Here is a 9,904-nt window from a genome sequence, read left to right as displayed (position 1 = left end):
CACTCAATACTGTCCCATAACATTTTTTTCTTCCCCACTTCAGCCATTTAGCAGATTACCAATACAAAGATACTCACCACTGACGGTAGGGATTGATCTCTGCCCCCCAATACATCCAAATCCGCTCTCATAATTTCACAGACATAATTACATTAGTTTGTAAACTCATAACAATCAATATTCAGGTACTTCCTGCCACAGAAATATACCCACTCTTTTTCCAAATGATATGATTAAATTTCAACATCTTTCCAAGAAGCACACCTAGAGAATGTCATACACACATATATGTACTGTCTAGACCGTGAATCACTGGGTTCTCGGTTCTTCCTCATGATCTCCATGCCTCTTTACCGGGATGGTGCTTCAATTTCCCCAACCAGTGATACTTCCCACTCTTGGTGACTGTGATACAGAGGGAGGGGAATAGATCAAAAGGGGATGAAGAGTGATTTTCCCTGATCAGTTGTCCTTTGGATAGTCAGAAATACAGAATGTATTCGTCTTGAGTTACTTGGTTTCTTGGTAGATGGGGGTGGGATGGGTGGGAAGGAGAGTATGTCATTCAGGGGTTTCTGTGTGTCCTTATATAATTATATTTATGGATCAATTCTCTATACTGAGTGGTGATGTGATATTTTTGTGTGAAAGTGTATGTTATTTAATGAATTGGTACTAGTGTATGAGAGTGTTTGAAGGGAGTATACATTTATTCTAGTCTCCCATTATGAGAATGTAGGTATACTTGTGTGTACTTGTACTGTAAATACTAATTTGAACTTGTCCCCTTGGGAGTTATATGTTAATGGATGATGGTTTTTGAGTGTTCTGTCAGTGTATCTGAGTCCTTGTTTGTGCATATTGATATGTTTGCATGTTAGTATGATATAATTAAGTGAATGTATGTCTCTGTAGCAGGAGTGAATACTTATTTGACTAGTAGCTGCTCTGGAAGAAAGGGGAAAAAAGTTTGATAGAATCTAGTTTCTAGAACAGGAGTTTATCACTTAGGATATATAAATTTGTATTTAAAAAATTTTTTGATAACTATATTTCAATATAATTGGTTTCTTTTGTCACCCTATGTATTTTATCTTATTAATTTCACAGCATTATTCTGAGAAGGAATCTTTTCATAGGTGTCATCAGACTGCCAGGAGGAACCCATGACACAAAAAAAGTTAAGAATCCTTGCCCCAGAGGAAGGGTATATGCAAAGTAGTTACTTGTGATGTCACCATGCTTCTGTCTGATTCTGTGAGTGGCTCTTTCTGCTCTCCCATTCTCAGAAGGACTTGAGATTCTTTCTTTCATTCTCCATGCTCAAATGATGGTCCCTATTAAGTAGAAGAGCTGAGTTGGACAATTGTGGGAATAGGAGGGTCTATCACATCTCCTAAGGCAGGGCATCTGAGAAACCAGATTTGAGGTGAACTCCTTACTATGAATCAACAATCCCCATGCTGACTTGAGAACTCCCTGTCCTCATCATCATCATCCAGACTTCAGGAATCCTGTCTTTTAGCTGATAGTAGTAACCTTAACTTCTACTTTCCACTTTGTTCTTTCATTTTTCTCTGCTCTCCTTTTATTTATTTTTTTAAGGTGTTTTTCTCCTCCTTTCTTTCTGGACATAGAGATCTGTCCAAAAGCTCCCTTTTCTCTTTAGGGAGCCATGTTACTCAATTGTCCAATTTTGGGGAACTAGAGCTAACTATTAAATGATTGATTTACATTCAGAGTGATAAGAAGTCCACAATGTCCAACATAGTATCTTATATGTGGATACCCAGACAAATGTTTGATGAAAAATGAATTTCCATATGTATAATAACTAGCATTTCTGTGTCTCTTAAATGTCTTTTCTATGACTCTTTACAAATATTGTTTGCTTTAAGCAATCCTGGGAGGTAAGTGGGTATTATTATCCCCATTTTATAGATGAGAAAATTGAAGAATGAGGTTAAATCACTCATCCAGGGTTGTAGTGCTTAAGTAGGTGTCTTAATACTTAATTGCAACATTGGATAAATAGGAATTGACTACTTTGAATGTAGTGGAAGGATTACTAGATATGAAGTTAGAGGATCTAAATCGAAATCCCAGTTCTTTCCCTTACTATGAATCAACAAACCCTGGTAGGCATTGGAAATACAAATATAAAATTAGAATTCCTCAAGGAATCTGTATTCTGTTGAGGGAAGCAACAAGTACAGTAATAATACAAAATAAATGTAATTCAATTTTTTGGAATAGTGTCAGGTATCTAGAGGGTTCATGTAAGTCTTCACATAGAAATGACCAAGGTGATGCATTCCAGACAGAGCCTTTGTAACGGCATAGAGGTGTGAAGAACAGCAAGTAAATCCTTTGAAATGTAATAAGACTGAAAAGGTAGGTTGGAGTCAGATTTTGAAGGGTTTTAAATGCCAAATAGGAGTGTGTATTTTGGAGGTATTAGGACATCCCAGTAGGTTTTTTTTATAGTTTTTTTTTTTTTTGTAAGGCAGTGGGGTTAAGTGGCTTGCCCAAGGCCACACAACTAGGCAATTATTAAATGTCTGAGGCCAGATTTGAACCCAGGTACTTCTGACTCCAGGGCCGGTTCTCTATCCACTGTGCCACCTAGCCACCCCTTTCAGTAGATTTTATTGAGTCCCCTGGGTGAACTAGGCAAAATCATTTAATTCTCTGGGCCTCATTTATTTGTAGAATGAGGAGCTGATCTCTAAGATCCTTTACTGCTATATATATGTTCCGATGATTCTAATTAGGGAGGTAATATGGAAGAGTTAAAAATGTTAGATAACCTGAATAAAAAGTAGTGAAATGTTTTGTCATTCTTTGGTGAGGGCATATTTCAGGTGGCAAGTATAACCTAGTAAAAAGCCTGGAGGCAAAAAAAGACATTTAATAAAAGGAACACTGATTCAATTTATTTAAGAGTAGCAGAGGGTCTTAGAGATTAAGAATATCAAATAAGTTGTAGAAAGTCTAGTGAAAGGTTTAAGATAGTTTTTGGTTCTACCCTGTTTTGGTAAAGACACAAGGAGAAGGATGGTATGGTCATCACAATTATGAAGGAAGAAACTTAGTAATAATGGGGTAGAATAATGGAAAGAGAGGATGAAACAAGTAAAGGTAGTCTGATTAAGGAAATATCAGTATATTAGATGAGAAATGATTAGATTGGGGTGGATAGAGCACCGGCCCTGGAGTTAGTAGTACCTGGGTTCAAATCTGGCCTCAGACACTTAATAATTGCCTAGCTGTGTGGCCTTGGGCAAGCCAATTAACTCCATTTGCCTTGCAAAAACCTAAAAAAAAATGATTAGATTAAGGTTGTGAGGTGAAAAGGTAAGATTTTAAAATTACTTATGCCCTTATTTCCCTCATGTCAGATGCCAAATTGATATTCTTTAAAAAAATTAAAAATTGGGAATAAATATATTAAAGCATCCATGATAGGTATATAGATTCAATGATAAAATACTCCAGGAATAAAGAGCTACCTGGAAAAATATGCAGCACACATGGTTGAACTGGGCTAATACAAAAATTCAAATAGAACTAAAGTTAATATACAGATTTGTTATGCCAGAGTGCCAAATGAGATACTTTTTAAGGGATACTTTTCAGGGCTAGAAAATGACCATTTTGGAGACAGAAAATATCCACACCATCAAGATAATGATGAGAAATTATAGGAACAGTCTTTTTAAGTCTTTAAATGTAATACAAAGCTAAAGTCGACAAAACTATCTGGTACTAATTTAAAAACTAGAAAAGTCAGCAGAACATATTAAACAAAGAAAAGCCTGAAATACTGAACCCAATATTCAGGAAACCTAAAAACAGAAATTACCTAGGAAAGACTTTATTGAATAAGAATACTTAAGGAAAAACTAGTCTCATAGAAAATAGGTTTAAAGCAATATATCATTTTCTGCAATAAGGATAAATTCAAAGTGGATATGTGATCTGAATATTAAAGAACCTCAAGGAGTTTACTATCCAGGGGAAAAATACAAGAGAGAGAGAAGCAGATTGTATAATTTTTGCAGTTTGGGTTAAATTAACAAACTATTAAGTAGTCAGGTGATAAAGATATAAAACATAATTTTGATTACATAAAATTGAAAAACTTTTCCACCAGTTGAATAAGAGAAATAATCTTTGTTTCAAATATCTCCGATAAGGTTTTTCTGTCTAAGGTATGTGGCTTAACAGAAATAAGACCAAAAACTATTTTCTAATTAAAAGTGAACAAAGGATATGAATATTCCCAAAAGAACTGCAAACTATCATCCATATGGAAGAATCTTCTAAAATACTATTAAGAAGAATTGCAAATCAAAACAACTGAGTGTTTCACCTTACAACAAATGACAAAGATTATAAAGATGGAAATAATTGATATTGGAGAAATGAAAAGATGATAATGCAACTTTGGTGTAGTTGTGAATTAGCTGGAAAATATTTTGGAAGTATGCAAATAAAATAATTAAAATGTCTATACCCTTTTTCCGGGGATTCCACTGCTAGGCATGTATCCCAGAGAAGTCAACTGGGAAAAAGAAAGGTTCCACATGTGCTAAAATATTTACAGCTGCTCTTGTGGTCACAACTTGAAACAAACTAGAGGCCCATCAGTTGTGGAATGTCAAAAGCAAATTGTGATTCCTGAATATAATGGAATGTTATTGTGATACAATGAATTTGATGAATATGGAGAAGCATAGTAAAACACTGATTCAAGATGAATTAATTGGTTGTCTTGGATGTTTAGGAGAATTGACTAGTCAAAAAAGTTACCATTTTGTGTTGACCCTATATAAAAAAAGGGAGTACATAAACCTGCTTAGGACCTTTTAGGTTTCTTTCAACCTTTTCCCATATAGGACAGAAGAGGACTTTAGCTTTTTCTTAACTCTTCTCCCTATCCTGGCTTGGCAGTTAAAGGCTTTCTTGGGGCCAAGGAGCTTATTATCCAAGTTGGCCTGGAAAGAAGGGTCCTTTTTTTGCTGTTCTGATAATAAACCTGACTCTCTAGACCCAGACCAAGAGATGACAACAGTGGTGCTGCTGGGTTGAATATTCTGGAAAGGTACATAATCTCATATATGTGGCCACAAAATGTGCGTCCATGGACATCATTCCTGAACTACTTCTAATTGAGGAGGGAAGATTTTTTTAGGCAGCAAGTGATTAGAATGTTACCTCCTAATCAGAGAACGAAGGTTCCTTGGGTATTACTAGTCTTGAAGAGGGCTAGGAATTAAAAAACCAAAAAAAAAAAGCACATTACTGTCCTCAAGGAATTTATAATCTTTGGGAGAATCGAGAGGATGAGAAGAAGTATATATATATATATATATATATATATACATATACACACACATATATATATACGTATATATATATATATATATATATATATATATATATATATATATATATATATATGTATTTTAAGTATGGGGGATAACTTGTGTAAAGGCCCCAGAAGTGACTGAATACTGTAGTCAGGGAATTTCAGCTTGACTTCAAGGAAGATACCCTCCTTTCTTTAGGGAAATGGGGGGACTATGGACGTGGAATATTGAGTAGATTATAAGATATTCTTGATATATTAGTTGGTTTAACTGAACTTTGTTTTAAGGGATGATGAGGTGGGTAGGGAAAATATGTCAAAACAATATATCAGTTTTTTAAAAGTTGATTTTTACTATCTTTTATTTTTTGCATTACAAAGATTTCCCACTGTATCCATCTCCATCCTTTATGAAAAAGATTTTTAAAAAAAGAAAATAGAACACAACTGAACAACAAATGGAAAGCTTTGATAGTATATGCCTATTCCACACTGTATATTTTTTTGGTCACAGTGATTAACATAGTATTGAAGTGCTTTATAAGTACTTGTTGAATGCAATTTACTTGAAAAGTTGTGACCTGTTTGTGGTCATGAAATCAGTGGTTAAAAGACTCATATTTGGTTTTTTTCCTGTCTACAAAGTCGGCCCTCTATTAACAGCAAGAGATTAGAGAAGTGTATGCAACTCAACCTTAGTTAATTCTAGTCCCAGAAAGCCAAGAATATAATCACAAAATGACACTGAGCAGTTAAATTGATATGACTCAAGGGGCAGCTAGGTGGGGCAGCTAGGTTGTGCAGTGGTTAGAGCACAGGCTCTGGAGTCAGGAGGACCTGAATTCAAATGTGACCTCAGACATTGCCAAGCTGTGTGATCTTGGGCAAGTCACTTAACCCCACTGGGCAAATAAATAAAATTAAAAAAAAAAAGAACTGGTATGACTCAGTACCATTTTGACATACAAAAGTCAAGAAAGGAACAAGGATTGATAGAGAAAAATTATCCACATGCCTGTTTATCTTGAATGAATTTCAGAGTTGGAAGCAGGTGTAACAGAGATCCAAGCATTTAGACACAATGGTAGTACCCAAGGAGCAACAATGAAAGGCTTGCATTGAAGAGAAAAGATTGGTGGACCTGAAATACCAAGACTTTGCCATTGCTATATCCTATACCACTACCTCATTAACATTGTACCTTAGATCTTTGCTCATGTTCTCCACTGATGTATTTGTGGGAGTGTTCTCCCCAATTTTATGTGAGGAATTGTTCTTGGTTATGTACCATCTTAATAAATGCCTTTGCTAAGAGCAAATTGCATCAACTATTGTCTTTTTACAAAATTATTTTAATTTTGAACTTAGATTCTTCTCTGCAAAAATGGCATTTCTGTACATACAGTAGGACACACAAAAAAGAGAATGCTATATGAAATCAAGAATCTAAATTTTATTCCACTTGCTTTTTTTTAAAAAAGTGTATAATAAATACCACATATTATTTTCAAAACTAACCTGCTTGTCTGTGCTTCCTTCTAGGTTTCCTTATTCTTTGTACATTTTGTACATTTAAAAAAGGTACAGCCTTTTCCTATAACTCTACCCTCCCCCCAATTAAAAAACCAAGAGAAAAACAGAATCCTAGTATTAAACAACCAAAGAAAACAGATTCACATAGTGATCATGTGGTGAAGTCCCCTGACCAGTAGGGGAATTAATTCAGCTCAGGAGAGAAATGAAATGTGTACTCTTGGGTGGGGATGCTAGCAGGACAACTAGCAGAGCCTTTTATTCACAGTATCAGACAATTTTTATATAGTAGAAATCCACAACATTAGCATATAAGATAAAACAATTCAACAAAGTTTCTCAAACTTGCACAGGATATAACTTCGCAGGATGTAATCAATCTAGGTCAAGAAGTTTGTGTACAATGCTACCACCCAAGTGAGGTCACACATTGACACAGTCATCACAGTAGAGTTCTGTGGAAAACTTACAGGAGGCTCATATGAGCTCAGGGCAAGTCCAAGTGATCTTTCCCTGAACTCCTCCAGCAGTTCTCAATAACTATGCCCCAGAATATATATTTCTGCACCTTTTGATCATCACTTCTGTGTCAGGAGATGAATAATATTCTTCACCATTGATTATTTGATAGCTTAATTTCTTTGATCAGGTTCTTAAGTCTTTAAAATTTTTTTCCCAATATTGCTTTCTTTGTATACATAGTTTTTCTATTTCTGCCTATTTTGCTGTTTCAGTTTATACTTTGCATAATTTCCTGAGATAATTTGTTGTCATTTATAAAGTCATAACAAAAATGTTCTATTATTTTAATATGCTACTATTTGTTCAGACAATTCTCAATTGTCTCAAGAGGCAATACCCCCTTAGATTCTATTTTTTTTTCCTTTTCCCCCTTTCTTCTAATTCCATATTCTTCTTAAGCAGGTTTTTGGTTTTGGTTTTTTTTCTTGTGACTACTTCCTTGATTGTTTTCTGCACACTTCTGGACTACCCTGGGACCACCCTGGGCCTTTTTCAGAGGAATGCCTACTTTTGTGACTTCTGGATACAGAATCTTTGTAGGCTGTCAGTGTCATGTCTCTAGTTTTGTTGCAATGCTGACTTTATGGGAGGGCCCTTTTGTGCTAGCGCTGCTTTATAGGAGGACCCCTTGTCCTATTGCTTGTAGACTTCTGGATGTGTATTTCTGGGGTAGAAGTCACTTTTTATAGTTTCTATTTCTTTTTCTTTCCTTTTTTTTTTAAGGTTTTTGCAAAGCAAATGGGGTTAAGTGGCTTGCCCAAGGCCACACAACTAGGTAATTATTAAGTTTCTGAGGTCGGATTTGAAGTCAGGTACTCTTGACTCCAGGGCCAGTGCTCTATCCACTGCACCACCTAGCCACCCCTAGTTTCTGTTTCTTGATCATTATTTAGGTCTGGTTTCTGTTGGAAGTAGGTATGTGGAAGCTGGGAGGTTTGCAGGCACAGACATCTTGGTAGGATGTCCTTAGCTTAAATTCTGTATCACCATGGTATAGGCCCTCATCTTCCCAGTTGGTTGGTCTCAGTACCTCAACTCTCTCTTTACTACAATCCATCTGTTTCTTGGTCATCCGGGAAAGGAGGAATAGGGAGGTAGAAAAATGGGGAATTCAAAAGTTTCCAAAAGGTAAACATTGAAAACTATCTTTACATGTAATAGAAAAAAAATAACATTTAAAAAATGTCTCTTTAAAAATAAACAATTTTTCCAAAAGCAGATGTCTGGTTCCCTATCACCTCCAGGGTCTAATATAAAATTCTCTCTTTGCCGTGTAAAGTGCTTTATAAACTGATCCCTTCCTAGATTTTTAATCTCTTTTTTAACTCACCAATTAAGATCTCACTGTATTAATTCCTCTACACATACTCAGTGATCCAGTTCCTTGCTATTCCTGGAACAAGCCACTCCATTGCCTATGAATATTTACTAGTCCCAATTCATTATTATCATCTCTTTCTTCTTGTTCTCTTTAAGTCTCAACTAAGGAAACTCTCTTGAACTAGAGAAGTCTGAATTTCGATGGGCTAATTCAATCAGGTGTCCACATTCAATTTGACATTCATATGGCGAACCTGTGGAAGTGGAGGGCTACTAGGTTGCCTAAAGGAAGAGCGGAGCTGCTCAGATCTGAAATAAAACACAAGTCTCTGGTGCTGATCAGAGTGGGGTGTGTCCCTGAGTAGACCTACACTTTCCGTCTGGGTGAGGCTGGAAAGCGTAGTTTAAAGAAAAAAATCAATCAGATCTCTGAATTATTACCAGTAATCTGATCTCTACTCTCAGTTGATTATCTCCATTTTATCCTGCAGATATCTTGTTGGCACATTTTCTCCTCCATCAGATTGTAAAGCACAATGCCTGGAAGGTAGTATATGGATCTGACTGTTCTTTGTAATAAGAATTACTTGGGCAGAGAGATTTTCAAAGGTGGGAGTCACCTCTATCCCTTCAGATTTTTTTTTCTCTGAGCAGAGAGAATTAATAAATCTGTCTCTGTCAGATTTGTGCTCTTAAGTGATATTTTTCCTCCTACATCTCCAAATCATATTCCCCATTTGGACTTCTCCAGCTTTTTTTCAGTAATTCTTCAAAACCTGGAAATTCAGATTCCTTTCTGTGTTATAAAGTCAAGTCACTAGACCTAATTGAGTTATCTTTTGCTTTCTTCCTCCTTTTTTTAGTGGGAAGTGGATAAGAATATATGAGTTTCCTCAGAAGGACTCAGTGGACGGAAGACTTAATGGAAGGCAGCTTGCAGACTGAAACAGGTCCTATGGGATTAGTTCCTCATCACCATGCTATGGGTTAGCAACAGTAATATAGTGATATGTTTAAGCAGCACAAAGGAGACCCAGTACATCGTGGGTGATGAAATGTTGGTATGCAACAGGCAAAGCTGGCCCAGACTCCTATTCCTTCTGGCCTCAACTTGCAAACTAGGAGATGAAATATTGCTCTACTTATGGTAAAATC

Source organism: Macrotis lagotis, chromosome 2 (assembly GCF_037893015.1).
Source record: "Macrotis lagotis isolate mMagLag1 chromosome 2, bilby.v1.9.chrom.fasta, whole genome shotgun sequence".
In the NCBI taxonomy this organism is placed as follows: domain Eukaryota; kingdom Metazoa; phylum Chordata; class Mammalia; order Peramelemorphia; family Peramelidae; genus Macrotis; species Macrotis lagotis.
Note: the sequence above shows the minus strand (reverse complement) of the source record.